General features: G+C 43.8%; 2 long non-coding RNA genes across 9 annotated transcripts in view; both read left to right on the top strand.

Annotated features, from left to right (window-relative positions):
- The window catches only part of LOC307181492, a 2,017,432-nt gene that overhangs the window by 854,557 nt on the left and 1,135,880 nt on the right, over positions 1-26,995 (top strand). The window lies entirely within an intron of this gene.
- Positions 11,644-26,995, top strand: part of LOC307181494 — a 44,858-nt gene continuing 29,506 nt past the window's right edge. Inside the window, exon 1 of the long non-coding RNA XR_013826912.1 lies at positions 11,644-11,732. This is a non-coding gene — a long non-coding RNA (uncharacterized lncRNA). The remainder of the gene's footprint in view (positions 11,733-26,995) is intronic.

Genomic DNA, 26,995 nt, shown 5'->3' with positions numbered 1-26,995 from the left:
GAGAGTGTTAGTTAAGCGTCTGGAATGTTGCACCCGAGTACCAGGGGAGGAAAACTGAGACATATTTGAACACGTCTCCCGATCACATGGTTGATCATACTCTGGGTTCCACATGCATGTTTTAGCTGAAGGAAGAATACCTAAAATCTGCGTCTTTGAAACCCGTGGAATGGGTACCATGCAATATGACTTCAAAGGTCTTCATTTGCTCACTGAACCTCTCCAATCCTATCACTGCTGCGTTTATGCCCCTGTACACATGCTTGATTCTCTTTCGGAGACATAGCAATCTATAGGTTTTAAGATACTTACTAGTCAGGTACATTCTTAGGCGTTTAATATGGGGTGTTGAGTCCGTTTCGTTGAGCAAGCAGTAGCACTTGTCTATTCCATATTTTGCTTAAGGAACTTTGTGCTCATTTCAATCTCTGGTTTTATGCAGCACCCCAACTCACCTTTCCCCTTAAGCAAGCATAAGTTGGTTTTCTAAATTTGAGACCCTGTTCTGTTCTGTAATTCAGTTCCTGTGTAGCCAAGTTTACATTCCGTGTATTACTGATATCTTATGATGTTTCTTTTTCTGTGTGACTTATTTCAGTTAGAATCATCATACCTGAATCCACTCATTGTGCTGCTAAGGGCCTGATGACACAGATTTCATTGCTGAGTGATATTGCTTTGTAAGTAAATACCACAACTTCTTTATCCATTTTTCACTTTCTACTATGTTGAACTTGTACTGTAAACGAGGTTCTTGTAAACAGAGCCGTTCCAAACTTTGGGGTGGCTGTGTCTTTTTGATTTTAATTTCCCTAAGCTATAGGACCATAAGTGGAAGTGCACTAGGCTCTGTTGCTTTGTTTTTTAGATGTTTCAGGAAACACCATACACTTCTCCCGAGTGGTTGTTGGCAATTTACATCCCGCCCATCAGCATAACAAGGCTCCCAGTTCTCCATGGCCTGTCCTGCCTTTCTGGATTTTACACTTTTTTCAAATGGCCCTTTTGACCGGGGGGAAGTGAGACTTCATTGTAGTGCAGATTTCCTTTGCAAGCTTGCTTGGTTGGCCAAAAAGGGCGTATGCGTTTTTTCCTGAATATATTCAGGAAAAAACGCATACGCCCTTTTTGTCCAAGTGCATCATTGTGGACGTTCTGCCTCTTTTCCTATGCTTTCAATGCAATTCCAGTCTACCTCCTGAAATCAGTTTCCTGCAATTCTGCCCCGCTTTCAAGTCCTCTTGGCAGCCCTACTTCAGTCTATTTTTGGACGATAGCTGTCATTTATAACTCTGCAGGTTTGTGAATTACAGTGCCCCTGAGCTCCTTTCTTCAACTCGCTTTCTTTTGAGCTGGCCGCAACGCCGCAGGATGGCTTCAGGCCCTAATCTGGTTCCGGTACGGCACGCTGAGCCTTTGGTTATTTCCTCTTCCTGGTGGGAAATGAGAGTTAAATTTGCCCGTCCAGACACCTCCAGCTAGCCTCTCATTGGTTCTCGCTATTCCTGTTCATCTTCCGCAGAAATTGCAAACTGGGCCAAACAGGAGGTTAAAGGCGCTGACTCTCCAAGTGGGGAGAGTGTTAGTAAAGCGTCTGGAATGTTGCACCCGAGTACCAGGGGAGGAAAACTGAGACATATTTGAACACGTCTCCCGATCACATGGTTGATCATACTCTGGGTTCCACATGCATGTTTTAGCTGAAGGAAGAATACCTAAAATCTGGGTAGTTGAAACCCGTGGAATGGGTACCATGCAATATGACTTCAAAGGGTCTTCATTTGCTCACTGAACCTCTCCAATCCTATCACTGCTGCGTTTATGCCCCTGTACACATGCTTGATTCTCTTTCGGAGACATAGCAATCCATAGGTTTTAAGATACTTACTAGTCAGGTACATTTTTAGACGTTTAATATGCGGTGTTGAGCCCATTTCGTTGAGCAAGGAGTAGCTCTTGTCTATTCCATATTTGGCTTAAGGAACTTTATCTGTGCTCATTTCAATCTCTGGTTTTATGCAGCACCCCAACTCACCTTTCCCCTTAAGCAAGCATAAGTTGGTTTTCTAAATTTGAGACCCTGTTCTGTTCTGTAATTCAGTTCCTGTGTAGCCAAGTTTACATTCCGTGTATTACTGATATCTTATGATGTTTCTTTTTCTGTGTGACTTATTTCAGTTAGAATCATCATACCTGAATCCACTCATTGTGCTGCTAAGGGCCTGATGACACAGATTTCATTGCTGAGTGATATTGCTTTGTAAGTAAATACCACAACTTTTTTATCCATTTTTCACTTTCTGCGATGTTGAACTTGTACTGTAAACGAGTTTCTTGTAAACAGAGCCGTTCCAAACTTTGGGGTGGCTGTGTCTTTTTGATTTTAAATTCCCTAAGCTATAGGACCATAAGTGGAAGTGCCCTAGGCTCTGTTGCTTTGTTTTTTAGATGTTTCAGGAAACACCATACACTTCTCCCAAGTGGTTGTTGGCAATTTACATCCCGCCCATCAGCATAACAAGGCTCCCAGTTCTCCATGGCCTGTTGCCTTTCTGGATTTTACCCTTTTTTCAGATGGCCCTTTTGACCGGGGGAAGTGAGACTTCATTGTAGTGCAGATTTCCTTTGCAAGCTTGCTTGGTTGGCCAAAAAGGGCGTATGCATTTTTTCCTGAATATATTCAGGAAAATACGCATACGCCCTTTTTGGCCAAGTGCATCATTGTGGACGTTCTGCCTCTTTTCCTATGCTTTCAATGCAATTCCAGTCTACCTCCTGAAATCGGTTTCCTGCAATTCTGCCCCGCTTTCAAGTCCTCTTGGCAGCCTTACTTCAGTCTATTTTTGGACGATAGCTGTCATTTATAACTCTGCAGGTTTGTGAATTGCAGTGCCCCTGAGCTCCTTTCTTCAACTCGCTTTCTTGTGACCTGGCAGCAACTCCGCAGGATGGCTTCAGGCCCTAATCTGGTTCCGACCCGGCATGCTGAGCCTTTGGTTAATTCCTCTTCCTGGTGGGAAATGAGAGTTAAATTTTCCCGTCCAGACACCTCCAGCTAGCCTCTCATTGGTTCTCGCTATTCCTGTTCATCTTCCGCAGAAATTGCAAACTGGGCCAAACAGGAGGTTAAAGGCGCTGACTCTCCAAGTGGGGAGAGTGTTAGTAAAGCGTCTGGAATGTTGCACCCGAGTACCAGGGGAGGAAAACTGAGACATATTTGAACACGTCTCCCGTTCACATGGTTGATCATACTTGGGTTCCACATGCTTGTTTTAGCTGAAGGAAGAATACCTTAAACCTGGAGAGTTGAGACCCGTGGAATGGGTACCATGCAATATGACTTCAAAGGGTCTTCATTTGCTCACCGAACCTCTCCAATCCTATCACTGCTGCGTTTATGCCCCTGTACACATGCTTGATTCTCTTTTGGAGGCATAGCAATCCATAGGTTTTAAGATACTTACTAGTCAGGTACATTCTTAGGCGTTTAATATGGGGTTTTGAGTCCATTTCCTTGAGCAAGGAGTAGCTCTTGTCTATTCCATATTTGGCTTAAGGAACTTTATCTGTGCTCATTTCAATCTCTGGTTTTATGCAGCACCCCAACTCACCTTTCCCCTTAAGCAAGCATAAGTTGGTTTTCTAAATTTGAGACCCTGTTCTGTTTTCGAATGCAGTTCCTGTGTAGCCAAGTTTACATTCCGTGTATTAGTGATATCTTATGATGTTTCTTTCTCTGTGTGACATATTTCAGTTAGAATCATCGTACCTGAATCCACTCATTATGCTGCTACGGGCCTGATGACATAGATTTCATTGCTGAGTGATACTGCATTGTACGTAAGTACCACAAGTTCTTTATCCATTTTTCACTTTCTGCGATGTTGAACTTGTACTGTAAATGAGGTTCTTGTAAACAGAGCCGTTCCAAACTTCGGGGTGGCTGTGTCTTTTTGATTTTAATTTCCCTAAGCTATAGGACCATAAGTGGAAGTGCCCTAGGCTCTGTTGCTTTGTTTTTTAGATGTTTCAGGAAACACCATACACTTCTCCTGAGTGGCTGTTGGCAATTTACATCCCGCACATCAGCATAACAAGGCTCCCAGTTCTCCATGGCCTGTCCTGCCTTTCTGGATTTTACACTTTTTTCAGATGGCCCTTTTGACCGGGGGGAAGTGAGACTTCATTGTAGTGCAGATTTCCTTTGCAAGCTTGCTTGGTTGGCCAAAAAGGGCGTATGCGTTTTTTCCTGAATATATTCAGGAAAAAACGCATACGCCCTTTTTGGCCAAGTGCATCATTGTGGACGTTCTCCCTCTTTTCCTATGCTTTCAATGCAATTCCAGTCTACCTCCTGAAATCGGTTTCCTGCAATTCTGCCCCACTTTCAAGTCCTCTTGGCAGCCTTACTTCAGTCTATTTTTGGACGATAGCTCTCATTTATAACTCTGCAGGTTTGTGAATTACAGTGCCCCTGAGCTCCTTTCTTCAACTCGCTTTCTTGTGAGCTGGCTGCAACACCGCAGGATGGCTTCAGGCCCTAATCTGGTTCCGGCACGGCATGCTGAGCCTTTGGTTATTTCCTCTTCGTGGTGGGAAATGAGAGTTAAATTTGCCCGTCCAGACACCTCCAGCTAGTCTCTCATTGGTTCTCGCTATTCCTGTTCATCTTCCGCAGAAATTGCAAACTTGGCCAAACAGGAGGTTAAAGGCGCTGACTCTCCAAGTGGGGAGAGTGTTAGTAAAGCGTCTGGAATGTTGCACCCGAGTACCAGGGGAGGAAAACTGAGACATATTTGAACACGTCTCCCGTTCACATGGTTGATCATACTTGGGTTCCACATGCATGTTTTAGCTGAAGGAAGAATACCTTAAACCTGTGTATTTGAAACCCGTGGAATGGGTACCATGCAATATGACTTCAAAGGGTCTTCATTTGCTCTCTGAACCTCTCCAATCCTATCACTGCTGCGTTTATGCCCCTGTACACATGCTTGATTCTCTTTCGGAGACATAGCAATCCATAGGTTTTAAGATACTTACTAGTCAGGTACATTCTTAGGCATTTAATATGCGGTGTTGAGTCCATTTCGTTGAGCAAGGAGTAGCTCTTGTCTATTCCATATTTGGCTTAAGGAACTTTATCTGTGCTCATTTCAATCTCTGGTTTTATGCAGCACACCAACTCACCTTTACCCTTAAGCAAGCATAAGTTGGTTTTCTAAATTTGAGACCCTGTTCTGTTCTGTAATTCAGTTCCTGTGTAGCCAAGTTTACATTCCGTGTATTACTGATATCTTATGATGTTTCTTTTTCTGTGTGACTTACTTCAGTTAGAATCATCATACCTGAATCCACTCATTGTGCTGCTAAGGGCCTGATGACACAGATTTCATTGCTTTGTGATATTGCTTTGTAAGTAAATACCACAACTTCTTTATCCATTTTTCACTTTCTGTGATATTGAACTTGTACGGTAAACGAGGTTCTTGTAAACGGAGGCGTCCCAAACTTTGGGGTGGCTGTGTCTTTTTGATTTTAATTTCCCTAAGCTATAGGACCATAAGTGGAAGTGCCCTAGGCTCTGTTGCTTTGTTTTTTAGATGTTTCAGGAAACACCATACACTTCTCCCGAGTGGTTGTTGGCAATTTACATCCCGCCCATCAGCATAACAAGGCTCCCAGTTCTCCATGGCCTGTCCTGCCTTTCTGGATTTTACACTTTTTTCAGATGGCCCTTTTGACCGGGGAGAAGTGAGACTTCATTGTAGTGCAGATTTCCCTTGCAAGTTTGCTTGGTTTCCCAAAAAGGGCGTATGCGTTTTTTCCTGAATATATTCAGGAAAAAACGCATACGCCCTTTTTGGCCAAGTGCATCATTGTGGACGTTCTGCCTCTTTTCCTATGCTTTCAATGCAATTCCAGTCTACCTCCTGAAATCGGTTTCCTGCAATTCTGCCCCGCTTTCAAGTCCTCTTGGCAGCCTTACTTCAGTCTATTTTTGGACGATAGCTGTCATTTATAACTCTGCAGGTTTGTGAATTACAGTGCCCCTGAGCTCCTTTCTTCAACTCGCTTTCTTGTGACCTGGCCGCAACACCGCAGGATGTCTTCAGGCCCTAATCTGGTTCTGGCACGGCACGCTGAGCCTTTGGTTAATTCCTCTTCCTGGTGGGAAATGAGAGTTAAATTTGCCCATCCAGACATCTACAGCTAGCCTCTCATTGGTTCTCGCTATTCCTGTTCATCTTCCACAGAAATTGCAAACTGGGCCAAACAGGAGGTTAAAGGGACTGACTCTCCAAGTGGGGAGAGTGTTAGTAAAGCGTCTGGAATGTTGCACCCGAGTACCAGGGTACGAAAACTGAGACATATTTGAACACGTCTCCCGATCACATGGTTGATCATACTCTGGGTTCCACATGCATGTTTTAGCTGAAGGAAGAATACCTTAAACCTGGAGAGTTGAGACCCGTGTAATGGGTACCATGCAATATGACTTCAAAGGGTCTTCATTTGCTCACCGAACCTCTCCAATCCTATCACTGCTGCGTTTATGTCCCTGTACACATGCTTGATTCTCTTTCGGAGACATAGCAATCCATAGGTTTTAAGACACTTACTAGTCAGGTACATTCTTAGGCGTTTAATATGCGGTGTTGAGTCCATTTCATTGAGCAAGGAGTAGCTCTTGTCTATTCAATATTTGACTTAAGGAACTTTATCTGTGCTCATTTCAATCTCTGGTTTTATGCAGCACCCCAACTCACCTTTCCCCTTAAGCAAGCATAAGTTGGTTTTCTAAATTTGAGACCCTGTTCTGTTCTGTAATTCAGTTCCTGTGTAGCCAAGTTTACATTCCGTGTATTACTGATATCTTATGATGTTTCTTTTTCTGTGTGACTTATTTCAGTTAGAATCATCATACCTGAATCCACTCATTGTGCTGCTAATGGCCTGATGACACAGATTTCATTGCTGAGTGATATTGCTTTGTAAGTAAATACCACAACTTCTTTATCCATTTTTCACTTTCTGCGATGTTGAACTAGTACTGTAAACGAGGTTCTTGTAAACAGAGCCGTTCCAAACTTTGGGGTGGCTGTGTCTTTTTGATTTTAATTTCCCTAAGCTATAAGACCATAAGTGGAGGTGCCCTAGGTTCTGTTGCTTTGCTTTTTAGATGTCTCAGGAAACACCATACACTTCTCCCGAGTGGTTGTTGGCAATTTACATCCCGCCCATCAGCATAACAAGGCTCCCAGTTCTCCATGGCCTGTCCTGCCTTTCTGGATTTTACACTTTTTTCAGATGACCCTTTTGATCCGGGGGAAGTGAGACTTCATTGTAGTGCAGATTTCCTTTGCAAGCTTGCTTGGTTGGCCAAAAAGGGCGTATGCGTTTTTTCCTGAATATATTCAGGAAAAAACGCATACGCCCTTTTTGGCCAAGTGCATCATTGTGGACGTTCTGCCTCTTTTCCTATGCTTTCAATGCAATTCCAGTCTACCTCCTGAAATCGGTTTCCTGCAATTCTGCCCCGCTTTCAAGTCCTCTTGGCAGCCTTACTTCAGTATATTTTTGGACGAGAGCTGTCATTTATAACTCTGCAGGTTTGTGAATTACAGTGCCCCTGAGCTCCTTTCTTCAACTCGCTTTCTTGTGACCTGGCCGCAACACCGCAGGACGTCTTCAGGCCCTAATCTGGTTCTGGCACGGCACGCTGAGCCTTTGGTTAATTCCTCTTCCTGGTGGGAAATGAGAGTTAAATTTGCCCATCCAGACACCTCCAGCTAGTCTTTCATTGGTTCTCGCTATTGCTGTTCATCTTCCACAGAAATTGCAAACTGGGCCAAACAGGAAGTTAAAGGGACTGACTCTCCAAGTGGGGAGAGTGTTAGTAAAGCGTCTGGAATGTTGCACCCGAGTACCAGGGTACGAAAACTGAGACATATTTGAACACGTCTCCCGATCACATGGTTGATCATACTCTAGGTTCCACATGCATGTTTTAGATGAAGGAAGAATACCTTAAACCTGGGTAGTTTAAACCCGTGGAATGGGTACCATGCAATATGACTTCAAAGGGTCTTCATTTGCTCACGAACCTCTCCAATCCTATCACTGCTGCGTTTATGCCCCTGTACACATGCCTTGATTCTCTTTCGGAGACATAGCAATCCATAGGTTTTAAGATACTTACTAGTCAGGTACATTCTTAGGCGTTTAATATGCGGTGTTGAGTCCATTTCGTTGAGCAAGGAGTAGCTCTTGTCTATTCCATATTTGGCGTAAGGAACTTTATCTGTGCTCATTTCAATCTCTGGTTTTATGCAGCACCCCAACTCACCTTTACCCTTAAGCAAGCATAAGTTGGTTTTCTAAATTTGAGACCCTGTTCTGTTCTGTAATTCAGTTCCTGTGTAGCCAAGTTTCCATTCCGTGTATTAGTGATATCTTATGATGTTTCTTTTTCTGTGTGACTTATTTCAGTTAGAATCATCATACCTGAATCCACTCATTGTGCTGCTAAGGGCCTGATGACACAGATTTCATTGCTGAGTGATATTGCTTTGTAAGTAAATACCACAACTTTTTTATCCATTTTTCACTTTCTGCGATGTTGAACTTGTACTGTAAACGAGGTTCTTGTAAACAGAGCCGTTCGAAACTTTGGGGTGGCTGTGTCTTTTTGATTTTAAATTCCCTAAGCTATAGGACCATAAGTGGAAGTGCCCTAGGCTCTGTTGCTTTGTTTTTTAGATGTTTCAGGAAACAGGATACACTTCTCCGGAGTGTCTGTTGGCAGTTTACATCCCGCCCATCAGCATAACAAGGCTCCCAGTTCTCAATGGCCTGTCCTGCCTTTCTGGATTTTACACTTTTTTCAGATGGCCCTTTTGACGGGGGGAAGTGAGACTTCATTGTAGTGCAGATTTCCTTTGCAAGCTTGCTTGGTTGGCCAAAAAGGGCGTATGCGTTTTTTCCTGAATATATTCAGGAAAAAACGCATACGCCCTTTTTGGCCAAGTGCATCATTGTGGACGTTCTGCCTCTTTTCCTATGCTTTCAATGCAATTCCAGTCTACCTCCTGAAATCGGTTTCCTGCAATTCTGCCCCGCTTTCAAGTCCTCTTGGCAGCCTTACTTCAGTCTATTTTTGGACGATAGCTGTCATTTATAACTCTGCAGGTTTGTGAATTACAGTGCCCCTGAGCTCCTTTCTTCAACTCGCTTTCTTTTGAGCTGGCCGCAACACCGCAGGATGGCTTCAGGCCCTAATCTGGTTCCGGCACGGCACGCTGAGCCTTTGGTTAATTCCTCTTCCTGGTGGGAAATGAGAGTTAAATTTGCCCGTCCAGACACCTCCAGGTAGCCTCTCATTGGTTCTCGCTATTCCTGTTCATCTTCCGCAGAAATTGCAAACTGGGCCAAACAGGAGGTTAAAGGGACTGACTCTCCAAGTCGGGAGAGTGTTAGTAAAGCGTCTGGAATGTTGCACCCGAGTACCAGGGTACGAAAACTGGGACATATTTGAACACGTCTTCCGATCACATGGTTGATCATACTCTAGGTTCCACATGCATGTTTTAGCTGAAGGAAGAATACCTTAAACCTGGGTAGTTGAAACCCGTGGAATGGGTACCATGCAATATGACTTCAAAGGGTCTTCATTTGCTCACCGAACCTCTCCAATCCTATCACTGCTGCGTTTATACCCCTGTACACATGCTTGATTCTCTTTCGGAGACATAGCAATCCATAGGTTTTAAGATACTTACTAGTCAGGTACATTCTTAGGCGTTTAATATGGGGTGTTGAGTCCATTTCGTTGAGCAAGGAGTAGCTCTTGTCTATTCCATATTTGGCTTAAGGAACTTTATCTGTGCTCATTTCAATCTCTGGTTTTATGCAGCACCCCAACTCACCTTTACCCTTAAGCAAGCATAAGTTGGTTTTCTAAATTTGAGACCCTGTTCTGTTCTGTAATTCAGTTCCTGTGTAGCCAAGTTTACATTCCGTGTATTACTGATATCTTATGATGTTTCTTTTTCTGTGTGACTTATTTCAGTTAGAATCATCATACCTGAATCCACTCATTGTGCTGCTAAGGGCCTGATGACACAGATTTCATTGCTGAGTGATATTGCTTTGTAAGTAAATACCACAACTTCTTTATCCATTTTTCACTTTCTGCGATGTTGAACTTGTACTGTAAACGAGGTTCTTGTAAACAGAGCCGTTCCAAACTTTGGGGTGGCTGTGTCTTTTTGATTTTCATTTCCCTAAGCTATAGGACCATAAGTGGAAGTGCCCTAGGCTCTGTTGCTTTGTTTTTTAGATGTTTCAGGAAACACCATACACTTCTCCCAAGTGTCTGTTGGCAATTTACATCCCGCCCATCAGCATAACAAGGCTCCCAGTTCTCAATGGCCTGTTGCCTTTCTGGATTTTACACTTTTTTCAGATGGCCCTTTTGACCGGGGGGAAGTGAGACTTCATTGTAGTGCAGATTTCCTTTGCAAGCTTGCTTGGTTGGCCAAAAAGGGCGTATGCGTTTTTTCCTGAATATATTCAGGAAAAAACGCATACGCCCTTTTTGGCCAAGTGCATCATTGTGGACGTTCTGCCTCTTCTCCTATGCTTTCAATGCAATTCCAGTCTACCTCCTGAAATCGGTTTCCTGCAATTCTGCCCCGCTTTCAAGTCCTCTTGGCAGCCTTACTTCAGTCTATTTTTGGACGATAGCTGTCATTTATAACTCTGCAGGTTTGTGAATTACAGTGCCCCTGAGCTCCTTTCTTCAACTCGCTTTCTTGTGACCTGTCCGCAACACCGCAGCATGGCTTCAGGCCCTAATCTGGTTCCGGCACGGCACGCTGAGCCTCTGGTTATTTCCTCTTCCTGGTGGGAAATGAGAGTTAAATTTGCCCGTCCAGACACCTCCAGCTAGTCTCTCATTGGTTCTCGCTATTCCTGTTCATCTTCCACAGAAATTGCAAACTGGGCCAAACAGGAGGTTAAAGGCGCTGACTCTCCAAGTGGGGAGAGTGTTAGTAAAGCGTCTGGAATGTTGCACCCGAGTACCAGGGGAGGAAAACTGAGACATATTTGAACACGTCTCCCGATCACATGGTTGATCATACTCTGGGTTCCACATGCATGTATTAGCTGAAGGAAGAATACCTAAAACCTGGGTAGTTGAAACCCGTGCAATGGGTACCATGCAATATGACTTCAAAGGGTCTTCATTTGCTCACCGAACCTCTCCAATCCTATCACTGCTGCGTTTATGCCCCTGTACACATGCTTGATTCTCTTTCGGAGACATAGCAATCCATAGGTTTTAAGATACTTACTAGTCAGGTACATTCTTAGGCGTTTAATATGCGGTGTTGAGTCCATTTCGTTGAGCAAGGAGTAGCTCTTGTCTATTCCATATTTGGCTTAAGGAACTTTATCTGTGCTCATTTCAATCTCTGGTTTTATGCAGCACCCCAACTCACCTTTACCCTTAAGCAAGCATAAGTTGGTTTTCTAAATTTGAAACCTTGTTCTGTTCTGTAATTCAGTTCCTGTGTAGCCAAGTTTACATTCCGTGTATTACTGATATCTTATGATGTTTCTTTTTCTGTGTGACTTATTTCACTTAGAATCATCATACCTGAATCCACTCATTGTGCTGCTACGGGCCTGATGACATAGATTTCATTGCTGAGTGATATTGCTTTGTAAGTGATTACCACAACTTCTTTATCCATTTTTCACTTTCTGCGATGTTGAACTTGTACGGTAAACGAGGTTCTTGTAAACAGAGCCGTTCCAAACTTTGGGGTGGCTGTGTCTTTTTGATTTTAAATTCCCTAAGCTATAGGACCATAAGTGGAAGTGCCCTAGGTTCTGTTGCTTAGTTTTTTAGATGTTTCAGGAAACACCATACACTTCTCTCCAGTGTCTGTTGGCAATTTACATCCCGCCCATCAGCATAACAAGGCTCCCAGTTCTCCATGGCCTGTCCTGCCTTTCTGGATTTTACACTTTTTTCAGATGGCCCTTTTGACCGGGGGGAAGTGAGACTTCATTGTAGTGCAGATTTCCTTTGCAAGCTTGCTTGGTTGGCCAAAAAGGGCGTATGCGTTTTTTCCTGAATATATTCAGGAAAAAACGCATACGCCCTTTTTGGCCAAGTGCATCATTGTGGACGTTCTGCCTCTTTTCCTATGCTTTCAATGAAATTCCAGTCTACCTCCTGAAATCGGTTTCCTGCAATTCTGCCCCGCTTTCAAGTCCTCTTGGCAGCCTTACTTCAGTCTATTTTTGGACGATAGCTGTCATTTATAACTCTGCAGGTTTGTGAATTACAGTGCCCCTGAGCTCCTTTCTTCAACTCGCTTTCTTTTGAGCTGGCCGCACCACCGCAGGATGGCTTCAGGCCCTAATCTGGTTCCGGCACGGCACGGTGAGCCTTTGGTTAATTCCTCTTCCTGGTGGGAAATGAGAGTTAAATTTGCCCGTCCAGACACCTCCAGCTAGCCTCTCATTGGTTCTCGCTATTCCTGTTCATCTTCCGCAGAAATTGCAAACTGGGCCAAACAGGAGGTTAAAGGGACTGACTCTCCAAGTCGGGAGAGTGTTAGTAAAGCGTCTGGAATGTTGCACCCGAGTACCAGGGTAGGAAAACTGAGACATATTTGAACACGTCTCCCGTTCACATGGTTGATCATACTCTGGGTTCCACATGCATGTTTTAGCTGAAGGAAGAATACCTTAAACCTGGAGAGTTGAGACCCGTGGAATGGGTACCGTGCAATATGACTTCAAAGGGTCTTCATTTGCTCACCGAACCTCTCCAATCCTATCACTGCTGCGTTTATGCCCCTGTACACATGCTTGATTATCTTTTGGAGACATAGCAATCCATAGGTTTTAAGATACTTACTAGTCAGGTACATTCTTAGGTATTTAATATGGGGTTTTGAGTCCATTTCGTTGAGCAAGGAGTAGCTCTTGTCTATTCCATATTTGGCTTAAGGAACTTTATCTGTGCTCATTTCAATCTCTGGTTTTATGCAGCACCCCAACTCACCTTTACCCTTAAGCAAGCATAAGTTGGTTTTCTAAATTTGAGACCCTGTTCTGTTTTGGAATGCAGTTCCTGTGTAGCCAAGTTTACATTCCGTGTATTACTGATATCTTATGATGTTTCTTTTTCTGTGTGACTTATTTCAGTTAGAATCGTCGTACCTGAATCCACTCATTATGCTGCTACGGGCCTGATGACATAGATTTCATTGCTGAGTGATACTGCATTGTACGTAAGTACCACAAGTTCTTTATCCATTTTTCACTTTCTGTGACATTGAACTTGTACGGTAAACGAGGTTGTTGTAAACGGAGGCGTCCCAAACATTGGGGTGGCTGTGTCTTTTTGATTTTAATTTCCCTAAGCTATAGGACCATAAGTGGAAGTGCCCTAGGCTCTGTTGCTTTGTTTTTTAGATGTTTCAGGAAACACCATACACTTCTCCTGAGTGTCTGTTGGCAATTTACATCCCGCCCATCAGCATAACAAGGCTCCCAGTTCTCCATAGCCTGTCCTGCCTTTCTGGATTTTACACTTTTTTCAGATGGCCCTTTTGACCGGGGGGAAGTGAGACTTCATTGTAGTGCAGATTTCCTTTGCAAGTTTGCTTGGTTGGCCAAAAAGGGCTTATGCGTTTTTTCCTGAATATATTCAGGAAAAAACGCATACGCCCTTTTTGGCCAAGTGCATCATTGTGGACGTTCTGCCTCTTTTCCTATGCTTTCAATGCAATTCCAGTCTACCTCTTGAAATCGGTTTCCTGCAATTCTGCCCCGCTTTCAAGTCCTCTTGGCAGCCTTACTTCAGTCTATTTTTGGACGATAGCTGTCATTTATAACTCTGCAGGTTTGTGAATTACAGTGCTCCTGAGCTCCTTTCTTCAACTCGCTTTCTTTTGAGCTGGCCGCAACACCGCAGGATGGCTTCAGGCCCTAATCTGGTTCCGGCACGGCACGCTGAGCCTTTGGTTAATTCCTCTTCCTGGTGGGAAATGAGAGTTAAATTTGCCCGTCCAGACACCTCCAGCTATTCTCTCATTGGTTCTCGCTATTCCTGTTCATCTTCAGCAGAAATTGCAAACTGGGCCAAACAGGAGGTTAAAGGGACTGACTCTCCAAGTCGGGAGAGTGTTAGTAAAGCGTCTGGAATGTTGCACCCGAGTACCAGGGTACGAAAACTGGGACATATTTGAACACGTCTCCTGATCACATGGTTGATCATACTCTAGGTTCCACATGCATGTTTTAGCTGAAGGAAGAATACCTTAAACCTGGTAGTTGAAACCCGTGGAATTGGTGCCATGCAATATGACTTCAAAGGGTCTTCATTTGCTCACCGAACCTCTCCAATCCTATCACTGCTGCGTTTATGCCCCTGTACACATGCTTGATTCTCTTTCGGAGACATAGCAATCCATAGGTTTTAAGATACTTACTAGTCAGGTACATTCTTAGGCGTTTAATATGGGGTGTGGAGTCCATTTCGTTGAGCAAGGAGTAGCTCTTGTCTATTCCATATTTGGCTTAAGGAACTTTATCTGTGCTCATTTCAATCTCTGGTTTTATGCAGCACCCCAACTCACCTTTACCCTTAAGCAAGCATAAGTTGGTTTTCTAAATTTGAGACCCTGTTCTGTTCTGTAATTCAGTTCCTGTGTAGCCAAGTTTCCATTCCATGTATTACTGATATCTTATGATGTTTCATTTTCTGTGTGACTTATTTCAGTTAGAATCATCATACCTGAATCCACTCATTGTGCTGCTAAGGGCCTGATGACACAGATTTCATTGCTGAGTGATATTGCTTTGTAAGTAAATACCACAACTTCTTTATCCATTTTTCACTTTCTGCGATGTTGAACTTGTACTGTAAACGAGGTTCTTGTAAACAGAGCCGTTCCAAACTTTGGGGTGGCTGTGTCTTTTTGATTTTAATTTCCCTAAGCTATAGGACCATAAGTGGAAGTGCCCTAGGTTCTGTTGCTTTGTTTTTTAGATGTTTCAGGAAACACCATACACTTCTCCCGAGTGGTTGTTGGCAATTTACATCCCGCCCATCAGCATAACAAGGCTCCCAGTTCTCCATGGCCTGTCCTGCCTTTCTGGATTTTACCCTTTTTTCAGATGGCCCTTTTGACCGGGGGGAAGTGAGACTTCATTGTAGTGCAGATTTCCTTTGCAAGCTTGCTTGGTTGGCCAAAAACGGCGTATGCGTTTTTTCCTGAATATATTCAGGAAAAAACGCATACGCCCTTTTTGGCCAAGTACATCATTGTGGACGTTCTGCCTCTTTTCCTATGCTTTCAATGCAATTCCAGTCTACCTCCTGAAATCGGTTTCCTGCAATTCTGCCCCGCTTTCAAGTCCTCTTGGCAGCCTTACTTCAGTCTATTTTTGGACGATAGCTGTCATTTATAACTCTGCAGGTTTGTGAATTACAGTGCCCCTGAGCTCCTTTCTTCAACTTGCTTTCTTGTGACCTGGCCCCAACACCGCAGGATGGCTTCAGGCCCTAATCTGGTTCCGGCACGGCACGCTGAGCCTCTGGTTATTTCCTCTTCCTGGTGGGAAATGAGAGTTAAATTTGCCCGTCCAGACACCTCCAGCTATTCTCTCATTGGTTCTCGCTATTCCTGTTCATCTTCCGCAGAAATTGCAAACTGAGCCAAACAGGAGGTTAAAGGGACTGACTCTCCAAGTGGGGAGAGTGTTAGTAAGCGTCTGGAATGTTGCACCCGAGTACCAGGGTACGAAAACTGAGACATATTTGAACACGTCTCCCGATCACATGGTTGATCATACTCTAGGTTCCACATGCATGTTTTAGCTGAAGGAAGAATACCTTAAACCTGGGTAGTTGAAACCCGTGGAATGGGTACCATGCAATATGACTTCAAAGGGTCTTCATTTGCTCACGAACCTCTCCAGTCCTATCACTGCTGCGTTTATGCCCCTGTACACATGCTTGATTCTCTTTCGGAGACATAGCAATCCATAGGTTTTAAGATACTTACTAGTCAGGTACATTCTTAGGCGTTTAATATGCGGTGTTGAGTCCATTTCGTTGAGCAAGGAGTAGCTCTTGTCTCTTCCATATTTGGCTTAAGGAACTTTATCTGTGCTCATTTCAATCTCTGGTTTTATGCAGCACCCCAACTCACCTTTCCCCTTAAGCAAGCATAAGTTGGTTTTCTAAATTTGAGACCCTGTTCTGTTTTGGAGTGCAGTTCCTGTGTAGCCAAGTTTACATTCCGTGTATTAGTGATATCTTATGATGTTTCTTTTTCTGTGTGACTTATTTCAGTTAGAATCATCATACCTGAATCCACTCATTGTGCTGCTAAGGGCCTGATGACATAGATTTCATTGCTGAGTGATACTGCATTGTACGTAAGTACCACAAGTTCTTTATCCATTTTTCACTTTCTGTGATATTGAACTTGTATGGTAAACGAGGTTCTTGTAAACGGAGGCGTCCCAAACTTTGGGGTGGCTGTGTCTTTTTGAATTTAATTTCCCTAAGCTATAGGACCATAAGTGGAAGTGCCCTAGGCTCTGTTGCTTTGTTTTTTAGATGTTTCAGGAAACACCATACACTTCTCCCAAGTGGTTCTTGGCAATTTACATCCCGCCCATCAGCATAACAAGGCTCCCAGTTCTCCATGGCCTGTCCTGCCTTTCTGGATTTTACACTTTTTTCAGATGGCCCTTTTGACCTGGGGGAAGTGAGACTTCATTGTAGTGCAGATTTCCTTTGCAAGCTTGCTTGGTTGGCCAAAAAGGGCGTATGCGTTTTTTCCTGAATATATTCAGGAAAAAACGCATACGCCCTTTTTGGCCAAGTGCATCATTGCGGACGTTCTGCCTCTTTTCCTATGCTTTCAATGCAATTCCAGTCTACCGCCTGAAATCGGTTTCCTGCAATTCTGCCCCGCTTTCAAGTCCTCTTGGCAGCCTTACTTCAGTCTATTTTTGGACGATAGCTGTCATTTATAACTCTGCAGGTTTGTGAATTACAGTGCCCCTGAGCTCCTTTCTTCAACTCGCTTTCTTTGAGCTGGCCGCAACACCGCAGGATGGCTTCAGGCACTAATCTGGTTCCGGCACGGCACGCTGAGCCTTTGGTTAATTCCTCTTCCTGGTGGGAAATGAGAGTTAAATTTGCCCGTCCAGACACCTCCAGCTAGCCTCTCATTGTTTCTCGCTATTCCTGTTCATCTTCCGCAGAAATTGCAAACTGGGCCAAACAGGAGGTTAAAGGGACTGACTCTCCAAGTCGGGAGAGTGTTAGTAAAGCGTCTGGAATGTTGCACCCGAGTACCAGGGTACGAAAACTGAGACATATTTGAACACGTCTCCCGATCACATGGTTGATCATACTCTAGGTTCCACATGCATGTTTTAGCTGAAGGAAGAATACCTTAAACCTGGGTAGTTGAAACCCGTGGAATGGGTACCATGCAATATGACTTCAAAGGGTCTTCATTTGCTCACCGAACCTCTCCAATCCTATCACTGCTGCGTTTTTGCCCCTGTACACATGTTTGATTCTCTTTCGGAGACATAGCAATCCATAGGTTTTAAGATACTTACTAGTCAGGTACATTCTTAGGCGTTTAATATGCGGTGTTGAGTCCATTTCGTTGAGCAAGGAGTAGCTCTTGTCTATTCCATATTTGACTTAAGGAACTTTATCTGTGCTCATTTCAATCTCTGGTTTTATGCAGCACCCCAACTCACCTTTCCCCTTAAGCAAGCATAAGTTGGTTTTCTAAATTTGAGACCCTGTTCTGTTCTGTAATTCAGTTCCTGTGTAGCCAAGTTTACATTCCGTGTATTACTGATATCTTATGATGTTTCTTTTCTGTGTGACTTATTTCAGTTAGAATCATCATACCTGAATCCACTCATTGTGCTGCTACGGGCTTGATGACACAGATTTCATTGCTGAGTGATATTGCTTTGTAAGTAAATACCACAACTTCTTTATCCATTTTTCACTTTCTGCGATGTTGAACTTGTACTGTAAACGAGGTTCTTGTAAACAGAGCCGTTCCAAACTTTGGGGTGGCTGTGTCTTTTTGATTTTAATTTCCCTAAGCTATAGGACCATAAGTGGCAGTGCCCTAGGCTCTGTTGCTTTGTTTTTTAGATGTTTCAGGAAACACCATACACTTCTCCCGAGTGTCTGTTGGCAATTTACATCCCGCCCATCAGCATAACAAGGCTCCCAGTTGTCCATGGCCTGTCCTGCCTTTCTGGATTTTACACTTTTTTCAGATGGCCCTTTTGACCGGGGGGAAGTGAGACTTCATTGTAGTGCAGATTTCCTTTGCAAGTTTGCTTGGTTGGCCAAAAAGGGCGTATGCGTTTTTTCCTGAATATATTCAGGAAAAAACGCATACGCCCTTTTTGGCCAAGTGCATCATTGTGGACGTTCTGCCTCTTTTCCTATGCTTTCAATGCAATTCCAGTCTACCTCCTGAAATCGGTTTCCTGCAATGCTGCCCCGCTTTCAAGTCCTCTTGGCAGCCTTACTTCAGTCTATTTTTGGACGATAGCTGTCATTTATAACTCTGCAGGTTTGTGAATTACAGTGCCCCTGAGCTCCTTTCTTCAACTCGCTTTCTTGTGACCTGGCCGCAACACCGCAGGATGGCTTCAGGCCCTAATCTGGTTCTGGCACGGCACGCAGAGCCTTTGGTTAATTACTCTTCCTGGTGGGAAATGAGAGTTAAATTTGCCCGTCCAGACACCTCCAGCTAGTCTCTCATTGGTTCTCGCTCTTCTTGTTCATCTTCCGCAGAAATTGCAAACTGGGCCAAACAGGAGGTTAAAGGGACTGACTCTCCAAGTCGGGAGAGTGTTAGTAAAGCGTCTGGAATGTTGCACCCGAGTACCAGGGTACGAAAACTGAGACATATTTGAACACGTCTCCCGATCACATGGTTGATCATACTCTAGGTTCCACATGCATGTTTTAGCTGAAGGAAGAATACCTTAAACCTGGGTAGTTGAAACCCGTGGAATGGGTACCATGCAATATGACTTCAAAGGGTCTTCATTTGCTCACCGAACCTCTCCAATCCTATCACTGCTGCGTTTATGCCCCTGTACACATGCTTGATTCTCTTTCGGAGACATAGCAATCCATTGGTTTTAAGATACTTACTAGTCAGGTACATTCTTAGGCGTTTAATATGGGGTGTTGAGTCCATTTCGTTGAGCAAGGAGTAGCTCTTGTCTATTCCATATTTGGCTTAAGGAACTTTATCTGTGCTCATTTCAATCTCTGGTTTTATGCAGCACCCCAACTCACCTTTCCCCTTAAGCAAGCATAAGTTGGTTTTCTAAATTTGAGACCCTGTTCTGTTTTGGAATGCAGTTCCTGTGTAGCCAAGTTTACATTCCGTGTATTACTGATATCTTATGATGTTTCTTTTTCTTTGTGACTTATTTCAGTTAGAATCATCGTACGTGAATCCAATCATTATGCTGCTACGGGCCTGATGACATAGATTTCATTGCTGAGTGATACTGCATTGTACGTAAGTACCACAAGTTCTTTATCCATTTTTCACTTTCTGTGATATTGAACTTGTACGGTAAACGAGGTTCTTGTAAACGGAGGCGTCCCAAACTTTGGGGTGGCTGTGTTTTTTATTTTAATTTCCCTAAGCTATAGGACCATAAGTGGAAGTGCCCTAGGCTCTGTTGCTTTGTTTTTTAGATGTTTCAGGAAACACCATACACTTCTCCTGAGTGTCTGTTGGCAATTTACATCCCGCCCATCAGCATAACAAGGCTCCCAGTTCTCCATGGCCTGTCCTGCCTTTCTGGATTTTACACTTTTTTCAGATGGCCCTTTTGACCGGGGGGAAGTGAGACTTCATTGTAGTGCAGATTTCCTTTGCAAGTTTGCTTGGTTGGCCAAAAAGGGCGTATGCGTTTTTTCCTGAATATATTCAGGAAAAAACGCATACGCCCTTTTTGGCCAAGTGCATCATTGTGGACGTTCTGCCTCTATTCCTATGCTTTCAATGCAATTCCAGTCTACCTCCTGAAATCGGTTTCCTGCAATTCTGCCCCGCTTTCAAGTCCTCTTGGCAGCCTTACTTCAGTCTATTTTTGGACGATAGCTGTCATTTATAACTTTGCAGGTTTGTGAATTACAGTGCCCCTGAGCTCCTTTCTTCAACTCGCTTTCTTGTGACCTGGCCGCAACACCGCAGGATGGCTTCAGGCCCTAATCTGGTTCTGGCACGGCACGCTGAGCCTTTGGTTAATTCCTCTTCCTGGTGGGAAATGAGAGTTAAATTTGCCCATCCAGACACCTCCAGCTAGTCTCTCATTGATTCTCGCTATTCCTGTTCATCTTCCGCAGAAATTGCAAACTGGGCCAAACAGGAGGTTAAAGGGACTGACTCTCCAAGTGGGGAGAGTGTTAGTAAGCGTCTGGAATGTTGCACCCGAGTACCAGGGTACGAAAACTGAGACATATTTGAACACGTCTCCCGATCACATGGTTGATCATACTCTAGGTTCCACATGCATGTTTTAGCTGAAGGAAGAATACCTTAAACCTGGGTAGTTGAAACCCGTGGAATGGGTACCATGCAATATGACTTCAAAGGGTCTTCATTTGAACCTCTCCAGTCCTATCACTGCTGCGTTTATGCCCCTGTACACATGCTTGATTCTCTTTCGGAGACATAGCAATCCATAGGTTTTAAGATACTTACTAGTCAGGTACATTCTTAGGCGTTTAATATGCGGTGTTGAGTCCATTTCGTTGAGCAAGGAGTAGCTCTTGTCTATTCCATATTTGGCTTAAGGAACTTTATCTGTGCTCATTTCAATCTCTGGTTTTATGCAGCACCCCAACTCACCTTTCCCCTTAAGCAAGCATAAGTTGGTTTTCTAAATTTGAGACACTGTTCTGTTCTGTAATTCAGTTCCTGTGTAGCCAAGTTTACATTCCGTGTATTACTGATATCTTATGATGTTTCTTTTTCTGTGTGACTTATTTCAGTTAGAATCATCATACCTGAATCCAATCATTGTGCTGCTAAGGGCCTGATGACACAGATTTCATTGCTGAGTGATATTGCTTTGTAAGTAAATACCACAACTTCTTTATCCATTTTTCACTTTCTGCGATGTTGAACTTGTACTGTAAACGAGGTTCTTGTAAACAGAACCGTTCCAAACTTTGGGGTGGCTGTGTCTTTTTGATTTTAATTTCCCTAAGCTATAGGACCATAAGTGGAAGTGCCCTAGGTTCTGTTGCTTTGTTTTTTAGATGTTTCAGGAAACACCATACACTTCTCCCGAGTGGTTGTTGGCAATTTACATCCCGCCCATCAGCATAACAAGGCTCCCAGTTCTCCATGGCCTGTCCTGCCTTTCTGGATTTTACACTTTTTTCAGATGGCCCTTTTGACCGGGGGGAAGTGAGACTTCATTGTAGTGCAGATTTCCTTTGCAAGCTTGCTTGGTTGGCCAAAAAGGGCGTATGCATTTTTTCCTGAATATATTCAGGAAAAAACGCATACGCCCTTTTTGGCCAAGTGCATCATTGTGGACGTTCTGCCTCTTTTCCTATGCTTTCAATGCAATTCCAGTCTACCTCCTGAAATCGGTTTCCTGCAATGCTGCCCCGCTTTCAAGTCCTCTTGGCAGCCTTACTTCAGTCTATTTTTGGACGATAGCTGTCATTTATAACTCTGCAGGTTTGTGAATTACAGTGCCCCTGAGCTCCTTTCTTCAACTCGCTTTCTTGTGAGCTGGCCGCAACACCGCAGGATGGCTTCAGGCCCTAATCTGGTTCTGGCACGGCCCGCTGAGCCTTTGGTTAATTCCTCTTCCTGGTGGGAAATGAGAGTTAAATTTGCCCATCCAGACACCTCCAGCTAGTCTCTCATTGATTTTCGCTATTCCTGTTCATCTTCCGCAGAAATTGCAAACTGGGCCAAACAGGAGGTTAAAGGGACTGACTCTCCAAGTGGGGAGAGTGTTAGTAAGCGTCTGGAATGTTGCACCCGAGTACCAGGGTACGAAAACTGAGACATATTTGAACACGTCTCCCGATCACATGGTTGATCATACTCTAGGTTCCACATGCATGTTTTAGCTGAAGGAAGAATACCTTAAACCTGGGTAGTTGAAACCCGTGGAATGGGTACCATGCAATATGACTTCAAAGGGTCTTCATTTGCTCACGAGCCTCTCCCGTCCTATCACTGCTGCATTTATGCCCCTGTACACATGCTTGATTCTCTTTCGGAGACATAGTAATCCATAGGTTTTAAGATACTTACTAGTCAGGTACATTCTTAGGCGTTTAATATGCGGTGTTGAGTCCATTTCGTTGAGCAAGGAGTAGCTCTTGTCTATTCCATATTTGGCTTAAGGAACTTTATCTGTGCTCATTTCAATCTCTGGTTTTATGCAGCACCCCAACTCACCTTTCCCCTTAAGCAAGCATAAGTTGGTTTTCTAAATTTGAGACCCTGTTCTGTTCTGTAATTCAGTTCCTGTGTAGCCAAGTTTACATTCCATGTATTACTGATATCTTATGATGTTTCTTTTTCTGTGTGACTTATTTCAGTTAGAGTCATCATACCTGAATCCACTCATTGTGCTGCTAAGGGCCTTATGACATAGATTTCATTGCTGAGTGTTATTGCTTTGTAAGTAAATACCACAGCTTCTTTATCCATTTTTCATTTTCTGCGATGTTGAACTTGTACTGTAAACGAGGTTCTTGTAAACACAGGCGTCCCAAATTTTGGGGTGGCTGTGTCTTTTTGATTTTAATTTCCCTAATCTATAGGACCATAAGTGGAAGTGCACTAGGCTCTGTTGATTTGTTTTTACGATGTTTCAGGAAACACCATACACTTCTCCTGAGTGTCTGTTGGCAATTTACATCCCGCCCATCAGCATAACAAGGCTCCCAGTTCTCCATGGCCTGTCCTGCCTTTCTGGATTTTACACTTTTTTCAGATGGCCCTTTTGACCGGGGAGAAGTGAGACTTCATTGTAGTGCAGATTTCCTTTGCAAGCTTGCTTGGTTGGCCAAAAAGGGCGTATGCGTTTTTTCCTGAATATATTCAGGAAAAAACGCATACGCCCTTTTTGGCCAAGTGCATCATTGTGGACGTTCTGCCTCTTTTCCTATGCTTTCAATGCAATTCCAGTCTACCTCCTGAAATTGGTTTCCTGCAATTCTGCCCCGCTTTCAAGTCCTCTTGGCAGCCTTACTTCAGTCTATTTTTGGACGATAGCTCTCATTTATAACTCTGCAGGTTTGTGAATTACAGTGCCCCTGAGCTCCTTTCTTCAACTCGCTTTCTTGTGAGCTGGCCGCAAGACCGCAGGATGGCTTCAGGCCCTAATCTGGTTCCGGCACGGCACGCTGAGCCTTTGGTTAATTCCTCTTCCTGGTGGGAAATGAGAGTTAAATTTGCCCGTCCAGACACCTCCAGCTAGTCTCTCATTGGTTCTCGCTATTCCTGTTCATCTTCCGCAGAAATTGCAAACTGGGCCAAACAGAAGGTTATAGGGACTGACTCTCCAAGTAGGGAGAGTGTTAGTAAAGCGTCTGGAATGTTGCACCCGAGTACCAGGGTACGAAAACTGAGACATATTTGAACACGTCTCCCGATCACATGGTTGATCATACTCTGGGTTCCACATGCATGTTTTAGCTGAAGGAAGAATACCTAAAACCTGGGTAGTTGAAACCCGTGGAATGGGTACCATGCAATATGACTTCAAAGGGTCTTCATTTGCTCACCGAACCTCTCCAATCCTATCACTGCTGCGTTTATGCCCCTGTACACATGCTTGATTCTCTTTTGGAGACATAGCAATCCATAGGTTTTACGATACTTACTAGTCAGGTACATTCTTAGGCGTTTAATATGCGGTGTTGAGTCCATTTCGTTGAGCAAGGAGTAGCTCTTGTCTATTCCATATTTGGCTTAAGGAACTTTATCTGTGCTCATTTCAATCTCTGGTTTTATGCAGCACCCCAACTCACCTTTACCCTTAAGCAAGCATAAGTTGGTTTTCTAAATTTGAGACCCTGTTCTGTTCTGTAATTCAGTTCCTGTGTAGCCAAGTTTACATTCCGTGTATTACTGATATCTTATGATGTTTCTTTTTCTGTGTGACTTATTTCAGTTAGAATCATCATACCTGAATCCACTCATTGTGCTGCTAAGGGCCTGATGACACAGATTTCATTGCTGAGTGATATTGCTTTGTAAGTAAATACCACAACTTCTTTATCCATTTTTCACTTTCTGCGATGTTGAACTTGTACTGTAAACGAGGTTCTTGTAAACAGAGCCGTTCCAAACTTTGGGGTGGCTGTGTCTTTTTGATTTTAAATTCCCTAAGCTATAGGACCATAAGTGGAAGTGCCCTAGGCTCTGTTGCTTTGTTTTTTAGATGTTTCAGGAAACACCATACACTTCTCCCGAGTGGTTGTTGGCAATTTACATCCCGCCCATCAGCATAACAAGGCTCCCAGTTCTCCATGGCCTGTCCTGCCTTTCTGGATTTTACACTTTTTTCAGATGGCCCTTTTAACCGGGGAGCAGTGAGACTTCATTGTAGTGCAGATTTCCTTTGCAAGTTTGCTTGGTTGGCCAAAAAGGGCGTATGCGTTTTTTCCTGAATATATTCAGGAAAAAACGCATACGCCCTTTTTGGCCAAGTGCATCATTGTGGACGTTCTGCCTCTTTTCCTATGCTTTCAATGCAATTCCAGTCTACCTCCTGAAATCGGTTTCCTGCAATTCTGCCCCGCTTTCAAGTCCTCTTGGCAGCCTTACTTCAGTCTATTTTTGGACGATAGCTGTCATTTATAACTCTGCAGGTTTGTGAATTACAGTGCCCCTGAGCTCCTTTCTTCAACTCGCTTTCTTGTGACCTGGCCGCAACACCGCAGGATGGCTTCAGGCCCTAATCTGGTTCCGGCCCGGCATGCTGAGCCTTTGGTTAATTCCTCTTCCTGGTGGGAAATGAGAGTTAAATTTGCCCATCCAGACACCTCCAGCTAGTCTCTCATTGATTTTCGCTATTCCTGTTCATCTTCCGCAGAAATTGCAAACTGGGCCAAACAGGAGGTTAAAGGGACTGACTCTCCAAGTGGGGAGAGTGTTAGTAAGCGTCTGGAATGTTGCACCCGAGTACCAGGGTACGATAACTGAGACATATTTGAACACGTCTCCCGATCACATGGTTGATCATACTCTAGGTTCCACATGCATGTTTTAGCTGAAGGAAGAATACCTTAAACCTGGGTAGTTGAAACCCGTGGAATGGGTACCATGCAATATGACTTCAAAGGGTCTTCATTTGCTCACGAACCTCTCCAATCCTATCACTGCTGCGTTTATGCCCCTGTACACATGCTTGATTCTCTTTCGGAGACATAGCAATCCATAGGTTTTAAGATACTTACTAGTCAGGTACATTCTTAGGCGTTTAATATGCGGTGTTGAGTCCATTTCGTTGAGCAAGGAGTAGCTCTTGTCTATTCCATATTTGGCTTAAGGAACTTTATCTGTGCTCATTTCAATCTCTGGTTTTATGCAGCACCCCAACTCACCTTTCCCCTTAAGCAAGCATAAGTTGGTTTTCTAAATTTGAGACCCTGTTCTGTTCTGTAATTCAGTTCCTGTGTAGCCAAGTTTACATTCCGTGTATTACTGATATCTTATGATGTTTCTTTTTCTGTGTGACTTATTTCAGTTAGAATCATCATACCTGAATCCACTCATTGTGCTGCTAAGGGCCTGATGACATAGATTTCATTGCTGAGTGTTATTGCTTTGTAAGTAAATACCACAGCTTCTTTATCCATTTTTCACTTTCTGCGATGTTGAACTTGTACTGTAAACGAGGTTCTTGTAAACAGAGGCGTCCCAAACTTTGGGGTGGCTGTGTCTTTTAGATTTTAATTTCCCTAAGCTATAGGACCATAAGTGGAAGTGCACTAGGCTCTGTTGATTTGTTTTTTCAATGTTTCAGGAAACACCATACACTTCTCCCGAGTGTCTGTTGGCAATTTACATCCCGCCCATCAGCATAACAAGGTTCCCAGTTCTCCATGGCCTGTCCTGCCTTTCTGGATTTTACACTTTTTTCAGATGGCCCTTTTGACCGGGGGGAAGTGAGACTTCATTGTAGTGCAGATTTCCTTTGCAAGCTTGCTTGGTTGGCCAAAAAGGGCGTATGCGTTTTTTCCTGAATATATTCAGGAAAAAACGCATACGCCCTTTTTGGCCAAGTGCATCATTGTGGACGTTCTGCCTCTTTTCCTATGCTTTCAATGCAATTCCAGTCTACCTCCTGAAATCGGTTTCCTGCAATTCTGCCCCGCTTTCAAGTCCTCTTGGCAGCCTTACTTCAGTCTATTTTTGGACGATAGCTCTCATTTATAACTCTGCAGGTTTGTGAATTACAGTGCCCCTGAGCTCCTTTCTTCAACTCGCTTTCTTGTGAGCTGGCCGCAACACTGCAGGATGGCTTCAGGCCCTAATCTGGTTCCGGCACGGCACGCTGAGCCTTTGGTTAATTCCTCTTCCTGGTGGGAAATGAGAGTTAAATTTGCCCGTCCAGACACCTCCAGCTAGCCTCTCATTGGTTCTCGCTATTCCTGTTCATCTTCCGCAGAAATTGCAAACTGGGCCAAACAGGAGGTTAAAGGGACTGACTCTCCAAGTCGGGAGAGTGTTAGTAAAGCATCTGGAATGTTGCACCCGAGTACCAGGGTACGAAAACTGAGACATATTTGAACACGTCTCCCGATCACATGGTTGATCATACTCTGGGTTCCACATGCATGTTTTAACTGAAGGAAGAATACCTAAAACCTGGGTAGTTGAAACCCGTG

Source organism: Stenella coeruleoalba (assembly GCF_951394435.1).
Source record: "Stenella coeruleoalba genome assembly, contig: scaffold_58, whole genome shotgun sequence".
Taxonomy (NCBI): domain Eukaryota; kingdom Metazoa; phylum Chordata; class Mammalia; order Artiodactyla; family Delphinidae; genus Stenella; species Stenella coeruleoalba.
Note: the sequence above shows the minus strand (reverse complement) of the source record. Positions and strands in the feature narration are given on the sequence as shown.